Source organism: Dunckerocampus dactyliophorus, chromosome 11 (assembly GCF_027744805.1).
Source record: "Dunckerocampus dactyliophorus isolate RoL2022-P2 chromosome 11, RoL_Ddac_1.1, whole genome shotgun sequence".
In the NCBI taxonomy this organism is placed as follows: domain Eukaryota; kingdom Metazoa; phylum Chordata; class Actinopteri; order Syngnathiformes; family Syngnathidae; genus Dunckerocampus; species Dunckerocampus dactyliophorus.
The window spans coordinates 8101097-8116526 of record NC_072829.1 but is presented as its reverse complement, the minus strand read 5'-3'; positions in this window follow the sequence as shown (position 1 = coordinate 8116526).

The following is a 15430-nucleotide window of genomic DNA, read 5'->3' as shown; positions in this document are numbered from 1 at the left end:
GCGAAAAATGCATTATTTTTAATATATATGATGTGGCCATGATTTAAAATCACTTAAATGCATTAAATATATTCTATTTTAAATATTATTCATTAAAAAAACAATAAGAAACAACAATTGAGTGGTGACAAATACAAAAATACGACACATTTAAACGGCCATTTATAAAATAAATGTCTCTGGAAAGCTAAGTATAGATAATATAGATAAATGGACCTCAAAATATTGTTTAATATGTTGAATTAATTCAGTAAATGCCGCTAATTAACCCTGACGATGAAGTGGTCCTGTGGTTTCACTTGGAACTTTAACCTTAAATTAAAAAAATATATCTATATTTTTTATATTTATGTTATTTTGGTTAAAAAAATATCTTTTCTTATAATAATACATGATAATAACATGTTTTACGGGCATTAAAATGGAACACGTAAGGGAAAACATCTTACTTAATTAACCCAAGTATGCAATTAAAGCTACGGTAAGGAATATTTGGTTTTGTCCCTGTTCCGCCTGCAGCCGTAATGTGTAATTTACATTAAGGTCATCAGTAATATTTGTGTTAGCACTGACACAAATACGAGGTGTCCTGGCTGGTCCATCTTTCTTCATTTTTTTTTTTGTTTTGTTTTTTTTAAGCAAACGGATCAGATCAGTGATATTGGGTCGCCACGGCAACAGCAAAGGACGCTACCCTGTTCGTGACAAGAAGTGTACCATGCATATGATTTTAAGGTCCCACTCTTACATAATGTTCCTTTATTAAGCTTTCCACAAGCTACTCCAAACCTGACCTCTGACCTCGTACGCCTTAACGCAGCTGATGTGTTGCACTTTTATGCACTGCACGCTTTGGATGAGTGCACAAAAGCAGCATGTGACTTGCTTAGAACATTCAAAGCTAACATTATCAGTGTTAGCTGAAAAAAACAACACTTTTTTTTTTTTTTTTGCACTAGTGTCAGCCGTCCTTCAGGACTAAAGTCAGACCTTTTTTTTTTTTGTAACGGAATCCCCTGTGGAGCTTTGCATGTCGTCAGCGTAGCAGCGCCTGCTTATTTTTCAAGCTTCTTTAGGGAGCCAACACGTGCACGCTGCTGCACTTGTTTGGTTACATTTGACTTTGTGCACGATAAGAACCAGATCGGTGTCTGCTGCAGGCAAGGAGATGCCATTGGCTGACAAGCAGCGACGGGAAAGCGAGGGACTCGGTCATGTGTGTTGCGTCTGGTGGAGCGTTTGTCACTCTTTCAGCCCCCGTGTTGTTCTAAGACGCCGTCATCTGAAGCAGTATAAGCATGCATGGAGAATGTTTGGACTTACATAAACATTTTATTTGTGCTACTTTTTCTTTCTCACACCTACTGTCGCCCGACTGTCGGCCGCTGCCTCTGAAAGGGCCTGAAAGACCCCAGACGACTCCGCCTTATTTTGTGATACATTATGGCTCTCAACTGTTATTTATTTTCTTCTTTTTACAACACATTAAGGTGTGTTTGGGAATGCTTTTTATGTCTGTTAAGATGAAACTGAAGTCACAACGTTTTTTTAGTTGCCACTATTTTTTTTTTTTGTTATTATAATAAAATTTGGCTTCTTTTGCAGTAAAAAGATGAATAAATAGCATGGAAAAATTTTAAAGCAGCAGTAGTAGAAAAAAAAGCAGCATTTTAACACCATCCTGAGTGTGCAAAAAAAAATGGTGATTGGCTTTTTAATAAAATCTTTTTCTAAAAATAAATAGAAATATTTTATATTACTTACATTTATTTGGGTGTGTAAAAATGACAATTTGTTTATACTGAGTCAAAAAAATAATTGCATTAAAAAAACATTTAAAATGTCTAATATTAGCTTTTTTGGTGTGATGATGATAACCATAGAACTGCTCAGTACAATAGGGCTAACAAACTAGATTTTTTAAATATTTATTTGTCCATAAATGGTAAAAAAAAATATATATATATTTATATATATATATATATATTTTACTAAATTATTGTTTCAAATGAAATACACTGTATAGAAAAATATGATGATAACCATTGAACAGAAAATGTAACTTATAGTGATTTGCAATGCTGCACACATGCACTGTCCTGTAGCATAGCAGTAAGCTAACTTGAATTTTGTGTTTATTTGTGCATAATGTTTGTTTTTACATGTATTTTTATTGACATAGAAATGTCTGAAAAAATATAGCTTAAAATTAATAAAATTATAACTACTTTTTTGTTGGATTTTACTTTTTTTATTTGGTAGAAAAGTGTGATGATAACCACAAAACAGGAAATGGAACTTATTTCCATGTACAGACATATGGTTTATTTGGGTATAAATAGCTTTTAAAAGCTCATCTGAAAATATATATTTTTAAAAACAAATGTATTGTCAATTTTGGAGAAAAATTTGATGACAACCCTAGAATACAAAATGAAAGTTATTGTGATGTGCAACAACGCTGCACACACGTCCTGTCCTGGTTTCACAGTACAATATGGCTAACGTGACAGTAGGTGAACTACATTTTTAATTGATTTTTGTGTTTATTTGTGCTCACTCTAAATAGGAAGCCATGATAAGTAGTCATGGCTAAGATGTTTAGGTAGGTAGGTAGGTAGGTAGGTAGGTAGGTAGGTAGCTAAGTAGGTAGGTAGGTAGGTAGGTAGGTAGGTAGCTAAGTAGGTAGGTAGGTAGGTAGGTAGGTAGGTAGCTAAGTAGGTAGGTAGGTAGGTAGGTAGATAATGAAGTGTCCACTGTGTGTTTGTTTTGTGTCTTCACAGCTTTCACTTCCTGGTCACTTCCTGAATGCGTCCTGATTGGCTGAGGGGCCTTAATGAAGAAAGTCAAACTCTTCTGTTTGTCTTTTTAGCGCAACCTCCATCGCTTTCTGCTATGGTTCCGTGTTTTTTTCTTTGTGTGGCGTGCCCTGTGTCTCGTCAGCGTGCGGCCCAGCTGCCATTGAGCCAAAGGGGGGTTGGGGGGTGTGTGGGGGGACTCAGCGTTGACCTCCTTGTCAAGGACGCAGATGGGAATTAGGAAAAGTGGAACAATTATAGAAATTACTTTAATATCTTAAAACAAAAAAGAGGCTGTAGAGAGAAAGGGGGGCATGGCAATATATTTATTTGAGATGCTGACTGTCAGATTGAATTTCCACTGGTGTGTGTGTGTGTGTGCGTGTGTGTGTGTGTGTGTGTGTGTGTGTGATGGACAAAGCTGAGTTTAAAAGCATGATGTGTCCATGCTGTTAGCCAGGTGTGTTTTGTATTGGCTCTCTAATCTGACTGTTTGGTTGTACTTTTTAAGAAGAAAAAAAAAAAAAGTCAAACATAAGCACCTGTCTGAGACTCGGAGAGGGGCGGGTCGTGACCCCCCAACCCTGAAATGCACACGGCTAATAGAGAGCCATCTGTTAAATTGTAATTGAACGCTACGCGGCACTCTCAAGTCTGCCCGTAGGAGCGTGCAGGATTTAGGCAGACGCTACAATGACAACTTAATTTAAAGTGCAGTGTTTTGATGCCGCTATTCCCTCCCCCTAAAATCCACCTCGTATTCATGATAATTGGGGAAAGAAAGGTGACACGTCTGACTCGTGTTTGTCTGCACATTTTTCAGCATTTTATTTCATACTTATATATTTTTTTATAAGTACAAATTAAAATTGGTATCACTCTAGCATAGAAGTCATGTTTCTTTCTGTAAAAAACAATGTATTTATATATTTTTTATTACATTATTCATTCATTAATATTTGTATGTATACAGAATTTAATAACTTCATCAAATTAAATATTAAGATATATATTTTATTTATTTGTATTTATTTATTTAACTTGATGTATTTTATTTATATTTTATTTTAAACTTAAAAAAAAAATGTTGTGACTTTTTCGGTTTGTCAAATTTGTCATTCCTCCTCGGAACGACACGTCCTCATTGTCTCCGAAAATCCCAATGTCTTTATTTTGTGTGTTTGTGTGGTCCAACAGAAAGACAAAAGCAATAAGTGCATATTCTTGTCACTCGCTAACGTAACTCTTACTGCGGAAGAACGGCGTGATGCATTTGGGTGTGCTTGGAAATCCCATAAAATGCAAAATTGTGAAATATGAATTCAACTTGAGTTACGTGGTGTCTTTGAGCGCAGTCCTTCATGGCTCGTAACGACACTTAAAGTGTGATTCACATGTTGCGCCACTATTAAAGAGACTAGTGTTAGGCAAATAGATTTTCAGACGCGTGTGCAATCTTTTAGCTTGAGCTAAATTTTCAGTCCATTTGGAGATGTTAAGACATGCAAATATATATCCTGTCCTGTCCTGTCCTGTCATTTATCCTTTTGTTCAAAAAATAAAGTAAACATTGGCATATTTCACACATAGTTGCAAATTGTGATTAATCGTGATTAATTCATTTGAAAACAGTGATTAATTTGAATGAAAATGTGTAATCATTTGATTTAAAGCTAATTTGAAGCTAATCAAATGTTAATTTATTTTTGTTTTTTGAATTCATTTACCTACTTGTTATTTAGATACTTGAAAAATATCTGAGCCAGTGGGGGGGGGGGGTCTCATTGGGGAATGTTATATATATATGTTATTATAAGTGAATCTTTGGATATCGTTTGCATATTGTACATTTTATTTTGTCTGAACTCTTTATTTAAAAAAGACTATGTCAACTATGTCCCGTAGTTTTTGTTATTTAGATATGCAAAACCTACAATGAGTTCATGTGATACGTTTTAATTTAAAGTCATTTTATCTATTTTTTCCACTTAAATCATTTTATTATTTTTGTGATTTGATTGTTAAATAAAAACCGACTTCATTTGTGTAAAAATGAATTAATAAAGAAAGAAGACAAAGAATGAATCCATAAAGTAATGTGTCGCTAAGGTAGAGGGCAAAATTACAGCAACTTAAAAATGGCTGCTGGTGTTTGCATCCGTACGTTGGCGTAAATAACAGCGAGGGGGAGCTGTGTTTATGGAGGATAATCAGCGCGTGTGTTTCGGCGTGTTTCTTGTTGACCTTCTGTGCTAAGCCAATTCGCCGGTAAAGACAGACAGCCGTCGAGCTGATTTCAAAGTCAAAGTCAAGCACAACGCATTTGGGGGGGGAGGGTTGAGTGAGTCTAACTCTTCAACTAGGACGGACGGCCCCGTAATTGATGGGCGGGACCCCCAGAGGGCACGACTCCTGTCAGATCAACCTGGCAGAAGGAGTGCCAGAGACACATCCTGCAGGGAATATCCACTAATTAGACCCGTTTAAACATTTCCTGGTTTGAAGAACTTAAGGAGCAGGGCCACAATCACACCAACAATAGTGGCTTACTTAGAAGGAACCCAAACGCCCCCCCGGACGTAGTCGCCCATTAAAAGTCAACCAGATGAGCAGCGATACTCCCCCAGCCATGAATTGTAACAAACCACCGTATATAATTGCAGCATTTGCACCACAATATCCACAAAAAGTAGCAGAAAATGAATATATCACTACGGAATGCTAACATCTGAGACACTAATTATTACAAATTTTGATTTTTCTGACCTTTATTTTACTAATGTAACATGACGAATAAATTGGATACATAACATGCGATACTAGTTGGTTCGGCCATCGAGGAATTCAGAATTCGAAACATACATTTTGAGGAAAACACGATCCAGAAGCGGAACAAACATGTACAATATAGAAGATGCAAATGTCTGCTCTACATTTTAGTTTTACTTCCTACAAAACTGGAATTAATGGAATAGATATCAGCAGAGGCGCGGACTCGAATAACAATTTTGATGACTTTGGACTCGACTTGACAATATCATCAAAGACCTGCAAATCGACTTGGACTTTGACATCAATGACTCGGGTTTGACTCGGACTTTAGTCTGATGACCTGAAAATACTTGAGATTTTCAGTGAATGTGTTGAGTAAAATGGGTCTCATTATTACGTCATTTGCCTCATCGAATGCATCTGTTAACGTCCAATCACGTCTCGGAACAAACGAATGTGTGCATTACATAAATCCACAATGCTGTCGGCACCCTTTTTCTGTGACTAAGCCTTGTCACGCTGGTCTTATTCTATTTTTTTAAATAAAAACAATTAAAAAGATCAATTTCAATAGATTGCATTTTATTTGGTCAACACTTAACAGTGCTTATGACTTGTAAGGACTCAAAAAATGTAAGCCTATGACTTCGACCTGTCCTGTTTTGACTTGAGATTTGACTCGGACCTGCAAGTCTTTACTTGAAACTTGAGCCCTGAGACTTGGGATTAAAGACGTGAGACTTACTTGAGTCGGTGTTGACCACAGGACTGCAGGGGCGGGGAAGTTACATAATGATGTACTCCCTCAATTTGCATTGATTAAAAAAACATGAAAAGCAAATGAACTGCAAATGAACGTTCTTCTTTGTACGTATTTTTCAATGTGACAGAGCCACCCGTGAGCCCACAGCAGCGCCCGCTGCTCGTTAAGAAGAGCAATTCCTTCTTTCATGTTAGAGTCGTCAAAATTCTCTTGACTCGATTTGTCGCAATTTTTTTTTTTTTTAAATGGAAAATTACATCTTTTTTTATAGTGACAAAATTGTTATGTTCGCAACACTGATCCCTCCCGCTACATGTTCTTATTCTCTGGCATACCACGTGCGTCATACTGTCTCTATGAGTGAGGGCAAACGGGTAGAGCCAAATCTATTTGTGGCGATCCAAACTTATTTATGGCGGGCTGCAAAATGAACGGGAAACACTGGATATTGTTGTTGTTTCATTCTAAAAATCAAGACACAAACCAGCCTACGTTTTTTCATAAGGTGCCAAAAATTGCGACAAAAAACTCCAATGTAAGTTAATTCAATGTCTCGTAGTTGATTAATCTAGAATGTCAACAAAAATATCTAAAAAAAAAAAAAACAGCCAACAAAAAGCCAGAACTCAAAACAAAAATCTCCTCTCCTCCCAGTTTTTTTTTTGGCTGTTTGCTCAATACGACCTTGAACTCCAACCCAAGCTAACTTAAAATACACAAATATTTTCAGTGACGAATGTTGGCCGTGTTTGTGCATCGCGGCAAAATTCACCAAGTGAAGCGATAGTTCAAAAGTTAGCTCTTGCGTCACTATTTCTGGGATTTCCTACATAATTTCCGTGATATATCATGCAGAGACGTTAAAATCAACAGCAGAGAACTGACGAACAACAAGGTTGTTGTCAACCCCAGTACAATGGAACCTTGGTTAGCGTCCGCCCCCGGTTAGCATGTCGAAAAACTACACACTTGGCAGGGTGTGGTGAGCTTTCACGGCTCGCGATGTGTTCGCCGATCGGGTGGCGGCTGATGAGCCAAAATTCGGGACACGCGCCCGTGCTAGCCTGAACAGTGGTTGGATTCGTCGGACTGGATGGCCGAATGTCGGCGGCGGTGGAGGAAACCGGGTTTGCCGACTGCCTGGGGTCCTTCTGGATGTCCTTTCACAACATATACTGTAGCCCAGCGGCCACCAACGTGGTGCCCACCCGGGAGCCCCCCACGACCACGTGGCGCCTGCAATTGTGCTTTTCATTCAGGTTTTCAGTTAAACAAAATTTTCAGTGAATAATGTGAGAACACTAGAAAGGAAGGCATTCTGGAATACAAAATGGGAGTTGTGGACACCAGCATTTTGTTCATGTTCTGGTAAAACTAACCTTCGCTTTGTTTGGGTTGAAATAAAGGATGAAAATAAATGCTTTATTTTATGTTTTTTATTTAAAAATGTACACTTAATCTCTGTGATCGGTACTGGCTGATTCCACTCGCGGATGATCGGTATCAGTATTGGCAGCATAAAAACCTGATCAGAGCATCCCTCATAAAAACGTGTTTGTGTTAACATTTTTGACTTTCCGGAGCGGATTCATTGGATTTACATTATTTCTTAAGAGGAAAAATTGATTTGGTTATCGTCCCTTTCGGTCGGACCTTCTGGAACAAATGATCGACGCTAACCAAGGTTCCACTCTAATAGTAGGAGTAACAAATTGTGTTACTTTGTCCTACTGTGCTGTGCAACTGCGCTTTTTCCGAAAGCATCCTATGTTAACGGAAAAACATTTTTGTGTGCAGAGAACACATATTTCATACTGAAATTGTGTCTGCTTAGAACGGTACTTTGAGATCTCATCATGGACCAAAAACGGTACCTATTACCTGTTACATTTCAAGGAAGGTGTGACATTTTGTACCATCTGTTTACCATCTATCTATCTCTTTCCCATATTCTAGGAACCTGATGGAACAACCGTTATGCTACATGAGCATATAATGTATCAGAAACAACCGGAGGATGCCTGGTGGGATACGTGGTGGTCGTCTCCAACCATGCATTAGTAGCTGATCATGTCGGTGCTGTAGAGAAAATAGTGCTATTGGAGTTCATATGTGTGTTTAGCTTGATAAAGATGAGAATAAAAGGCTTCACTTCTGTCGTGCAGACAATGTTGGTGCCTCAGGCTGTTGCAACGCGTCACAATAAAGTGTCTGTCAATAAAAGAAACCAACCCAACCGACTGCTTTTTGACTTTAATTGCACTTTATGTAAAGTGTGCATCTTCTCTTTCTATTCATTTCGTCATTTGCTCCTTGCCGTGCCCGAATAATGAACACGTTTTCCTTGACTGAACTTAGTTTTAGCACATTTCCACCACCACACTGTCTTAACACGAAGTGTTGTCACCTCACTCGTGTGTCTTTCAGCGCCATGCCTTCCACACAATACACATTGTGAGCATATATCAGTCAATAACACGCAGCTGGAAGCGGAGATCCCGACTCAAATAGCAAATAAAAGCAAATAATGTCTGGTTTTTACATTGTGTGAACTGAGCTATTCTAATTAAAGTCTAATTAAATTTGACCCCTCGCTGTTTACTCACTCAGACGATCGCATGTCACCGGCCTGGCGGATTAGCGCCACGATGCCATGTTTAACCTTTAAGTGTAATTTCCTTTGTCACCTAAACGCACCGCGCTCAGGGTGGAGCGTGCACGGGACAACCAGAGAGGCCGACACGCTCCATATCGCCATAAGAAAAGCACACAATGTCACACGTGTGCACCCGGTGTCACCGTGCAATTAACTGCTGCTATCTCCAAATGAAATATGCACAGAGAGATAGTTACATTTTTGGGGGGGCGAAGGCATTTTTGGGGATATTATTGGATTTTTTTTTCTAATGCATGTTAGGAATGTATGGTATTTATAATAAGAATTAAAAAACGTTTTTACAATTATTAAAAAATATTTTTGTAATGCATAACTTATGGTTACTTATAACAATAATGTCATTTTTACCATTTTTTAATGATGGTATCTAATGGTTGTAAAAAATAATATATATATGTTTTTTTTCAACTATTTTATATTTTAGAACATTTTTAATGCATGATGGTAACACGGTTATTTAGAACAATCGCCTAATGTAATTGTTTACACTTTTTAAATACATTTTAGGTAGGTAACAACCACTTAGCAACGTTTCAGTTGCTAACAACAATCACGAGACCCAGAAACAGACGTTTGTGGAAAAGTGTGACCTGCACATTCACATCTATGAAATAATAACGTAACAGTTTTTAAAAATGATTTATGCTGTGACCTTCTTGAGCCACTTAATTGCATTTATTAGAATTTTGCTTTGTTTTATTTATTTAGAAATAATTCAGTTCTTTTTTTCTTATTTATTTTAAATACATACACTAACGGTCAAAAGTTTTAGAACACTCCAATTTCTCTGGAGGAAAAACCTGCTGTACATTTTTAAGTGTTAGGATGGTCTGTCTCTCTTCCATTGTTCATTCCCTTTTTTCTTGCCATTTTTGTAGCAACAAATGAGTTTCTCCAGTACAATTCTGTTCAGCTGATGTTCACGAGGGTATCGTACCACAGTGTGTCCCGAACACTGTTTTTATGCAGACAGAGGAGGTAGTAAGTACTCCAGAACGTGGAACACCTGCAGGAATGAGGTGCATCAACTGCCGAGGCTTGGTCAACCTCCATTTCTGCAGAACAGCTTTTAATTGTTGACCCATTTTGTGGTCCCTGAAACAGGCCTTTTTGTATAATTTTGAAATACACATTATTTTGCAGTTTTGGGTAAGCTTAACTCTTTCTTTTAACCTCTGGCACTTCACCACTTAGCTTTGTACCATTTCAAGCTATTCATTGGACTTAAACGACTTGAATTTCAGTAAATAACTGGAAAAACTAAAACTTGTACAACTTTTGACCGGTGGTGTATGTTCCACTTTCATCGCGTTATATTATATGGTTTAAAAATGTCTGTTTTGACATTGACTTTTGTTCCTCTTTGCAGTAAAGATATTTCAAATGAGCACATTGTAGAGCTGCATAATACCGTGAAACCGTCAGAATCTCATACCGGCCCACGCCTAACGTGATGGTAACTTTGGTTATTTATAATGATGATAATCAAACATCATTTTTTCAAAATTTTGGGGATATTTGGATTTGGACATTTTTTGGACATTATTTTGTAACAATAAATTATTATTATTTTTAAATGTTTGGGATATTTTTAAATATTTTTTTGCGGTGTGTGACCCTAACTGATGGTTATTTATGACAATAATTGGATATAATATTCTAATTTTTGTGATATTTCTAGATGCCCTGCGATTGGCTGTCGACCCGTCCAGGGTGTACCCCGCCTCCTGAAGTCAGCTGGGATAGGCTCCAGCATACCCCCGCAACCCTACTGAGGATAAGCGGCATAGAAAATGGATGGATGGATGGACACTGGTCTACAAACATATTAGCCTTGGTCAATTTTGGGCTGCTGAACAAGAATATGACCATCAAAAAATCTTATTAGCCAAAATTGTAAAGATATGCAAGGTTCTTTATTATTACGTACTGTAGTAACGTATAATGTGACATGTCTCCATACACCTCATGAGCATACAGTCACAAGATTATGAACGTTGAATCGGCACTTCTTGTGAAGTGAATATACAGTAGGTTCTGTACTCAACACTGCGTGGCCTACCTTCACTGCCAATTGTGGGCACATGGTACACCACAGGGCTGGTGGATCTTTAAAACGAGAGCTGATGAGCATTTTTTAACATCGTTTTCGTACTCAGTGGCCCAAAATGAGCCAAGAATGACTACTTTCATTCAGTAGCATTTTGGGTGTAGATAACCTAACATAATTTTGAAAATGTTTTTAATATTTTTCCATTTTTTTTTCTTGTAATGTACATCAGTGACTAGTAAGGTATAACATATGAAACAACGGCTGTTAGTCATTGAGGTAGTTAATTAGGTAACCCATTACATTTTGTTGCAGATCTGGATATAGCTTCTTTTTTAAAACGTTTTTTGGCTTGTTAAAATTGCTAAATTATTTTTTGTGGTCCGAGTTTTGTGGGACTTTTTTTTTTTTTTTTTTCCACATTTTCTTTTACCGCACAAAACTAACTGGTAATAAAGTCCAACATGAAATGTTCGTGCTGTTAGTAGTTTAGAGTTAGTTAACCTCGGACTTTTTGGTGCAGTTCTGGACAAAGACGCAAGATGCTTTTACTTTTATTACCAGTTCAAGATATTTGGAATTTTTATTTTTCATTTTAGGGTGTGGGGGGCAAATAGCATTCTCTTTTTGTATTCATGCATATGCATACAATTTGTATTATGTTTAGTTGAGTAGCATTCCAGTGATTCTTCTTTCGTTTCTCACAAACTTGACGTTATCGTGTTAACAGAATGGGAGTTTCATGATCTTAAGTAGTTCATGAGTTATTAGAGTTTTTTACACTTTCAGTGTGTGGCAGCCTGTTTGTATTTTTAAAAAAGCCCCTTTGTGTTCCCCTTTTTGCTCCCACCTGGCTGCAGGTTAGCAACATTTAACAAGCCCTCCACCGTCTTGTCTCTTCCACTTAACACCTGACATACCCCCCTCCCCACCCGCCGACCTTTCACCCCTGACCCGTGACTTGACAACCCGGGAAGACGTCTCTCGGATACTTTCCTTTCTCTGCGCTTTTCTTTTCATGGAGGTGGGGGGCTCTCGCTGAGTGCTGCCGAGTGAGAAAAGCTGAAAGGTATCCAGGAAGGAGGAGTGAGGTTGGGGGTGGGGGGGGTTGCACATGCAGGTGTTCATGCCTGAGCACCCTCTCAAGTTCAAACGGCGGCGAGTCCTTAGCAACCAGGTAGCAGTCAAACAACGTGTCAGTCAGCCTCTCGCCCGGAGGCGACAGCGTCTTCTCTTGTACTTTGAAGAACGCCTCATGTTCTCATCACCCTGCCACATCGTGACAATACACACTCACGGGCCACAACATTAGGTACACCTGCACCACCGACGGTCCAATACAAGAGAAAGGCTGCCTTTTTTCCAAACTACAACCACAACAACACAGTAATCACGATAAAAAAGACACGTCGTTGAACTAGAAATGTAATGTTGCACACAACCACAAAGTATCCCACAAGACACCCAAGTGAAGTTCTACACAACAAACACAACAAGTTCTACACAACAGCAGACTGTGATCCAAAACAACACGCACACAGTGCATCCTGAGACCTCGCACTCTTTCAATCAAACAATTCCACCATTTTTATACATTTTCTTTCAAAGTTGTAAAAGTAGAACTAAAGACGGAACAAAAGCATTACTGGTTTGCTAAGTTTACTGGTTTGCCCCCCCCCCCCCCCATGCAGTGACTTCATTTGTTCCATCAACAAACTGTGTTGCTCATTTTGTACTCATTTTGAAGCCAGAGCCTTGCCAATGTCACATAAGTTCAGTTTCTGCTGCTATGGTCATCATCACACTTTGCAAAAGGTACTGTAGGTACCCTTATGCATACATGTCAACGTTTGCATTAGAAAATAGGGGACATTTTCCGGAAAAGAAGAGAAATTCCTCTCTCTACTACCCAGCATGCCTTGCGGCGCGAATATATGGGTGTGTTTTTGGCATGGGTATTACGTGTAGATATTTGTTTGTATGCCCACATGGTGCAGTAGGTAGGTTATGTTGTGCATGGTGTGTTGACGTGCTGTGTTGTTTGGATGGCTTTTTTTGTGTGGCCAGCTACACTTTCCATGTTAAACGTTCAAAGGGATAGTTCGGGTTTTTTGACATGAAGTTGTTTGACATCCCCATCAGCATTGTAGTCCATTAACATCGACTTACCCCCCCCCGGTCTCCTAAGTCCAGTTCCGGTCAGATTTCCGTGATGAAGAACGTAGTTCCGCTTAGTTGATGGGGACAATTAAGAGTTTGGCTTCTAAAAACAATATGCGTTCAAAAGATGAATACATTTGCATGAAAAAAAATCCTTCTCAAAAAAATCAGACCTCACAAAACGCTTTATACGGCGTTATATCTGTTTCCCGCCGTATTCCTGCGCACTGTCGCCTGTGCGTTGCAGGGATACAGCGGGAGACAGATATGACTCAGGAGACCAAGTGGGGGGTAAGTCGCTGTTATTGGACTACAGTGCTGATGGGGATGTCCTACAACTTCATGTCAAAAAATACAAACTATCCCTTTAAAAGAAGGAATTTGGAAATGCAAGGTTGGCCGGATTAAGACGCTTGGGAGGCCAGATGTGGCCCACGGGACCACCCCTGCCTTATGTGGGGATGTCACAAAAAACATTTTCTGGCCAGCTGCTGTGTTTTTATTGGCCCGCGGCACATTGTAAAACTATAATTTAACAAAAAAACAGCCAAAATGAAAAAATCAACAGTAATCTTACAAGAATAACGTCAAAATATTCAGAGAAAAAAATTGTAATCTGACGAGAAAAAGTCGTAATTTCTCAAGAATAACGTTGTAATATGATGAGAAAAAATAACATCACTTAAATAGCATAAAGTTTACATTTTAAAGAAAAAAAAAAGACAAACAAACACAACAAGTTGTCATTTTGGGAAAATTAGGTTGGGAAAAAAAAGTCATAAGTACGTGAAGAAAATTGAATAGAAGAGAGTTGAAATATTTGGAAAATGCAAAAAAAAAAAAAAAAAGAAAAAAGATGCAGGCTATTTTTTCTTGAAATATCCAGTAACCTCTTAGCATACCGAAAGGAACGTGTACCAAATATCAAAGTGGCCCCTGCTTGGACACCCCTGCTTTAGATGCTAACAGAAGTGTCAGGAAATGTGTTCATTTCACGCATGATGACGGTTTGAACTCCAGGTTTTGTTTGGCTTTTGAGGCACATTTTCCAAAAAATGAACTCTTAACTTGTACCACTTAAAGGGTGTCTGACTTTGAAGGCTCTATCAAAAGAACCTTTTTGACAGTGTCACTCAAAAATGCGCATTCTTATCTTTGAAAGGAGACTTTGTGACAGCACAGCTCCTGTATCACGACTCCTCCATGTGTCCCTCGCTTCTCCTCCCCTTCTCAAGAGTGTCCAATGTTTCTCAGCTGCTGCTGCTGCTGCTGCTGCTGCTGCACAGCTTTACGGCTTCAAAAAATGGGAGCGGGTCCAAGCATTACGAGTAACATCAGTGTCAGTAATTTAATGCGCAGGTGTGAATGGATTCTCAAACAAGACGTGAGGCCTCCGGGCGCGGGACGCTGCAGGACCGCCAGGGCGGACGGCAGGTTTACATAAATATACGCCGCTGAGCAGACGTGTTGGCAGCTGGGGGCCCAACATGGCGGACACGGTTTGTGGTGTGGGGTTTTTGCGAGGACGCCGACGAGAGAACGTAGCGGGATTGGAGCGTTTTTTCCTGGGAGAAGACGAGGAAGGAAAATGAAAGGAAACTAAAGATACAACTTGACCCTTATTACCAGAAAGATATTTTGCCAACGATACCAATACTATAATACACTATTTGTGTGATAATCGTCATCATTTACACAATCAGAATGAAAAAGCAGCATTATTTTCTGTTGCTTGAATTTTATTTCATTCTTTTTGTAGTTGTTCTGGTGTTTTTTTTGTTAACAGTAGTTTGTTTATCTTTTAAACTTTTTCTTGTACTTCTTTTTTGTGCTTATTTACGTTGCAAAATTACTTTTTGTAGTTTTTACGGGCTTTTATATATATATATATATATATATATATATATATATATATTTTTTTTTTTTTTTTTTTTTTTACAGCTTTCTTGCAATGCTCAACACTAATTGCTAATAACCAAAACTTCCTGTGCCTTTACAGTAATTGGTCACTTAGTCTGAATTTGAACTCCATCCATCCATCCAACTTCTACCACAAAGCTCTCAATTTACCGGTCGATCTACATTCCTACCCTCACCTCTGGTCATGAGCTTTGGGTAGTGACCGAAAGACAAGATCGCGGATGAGTTTTGATGAGTTTTCTCCGTAGGGTGGCTGGGCTCTCCCTTACAGATAAGGTGAGAAGCACTGC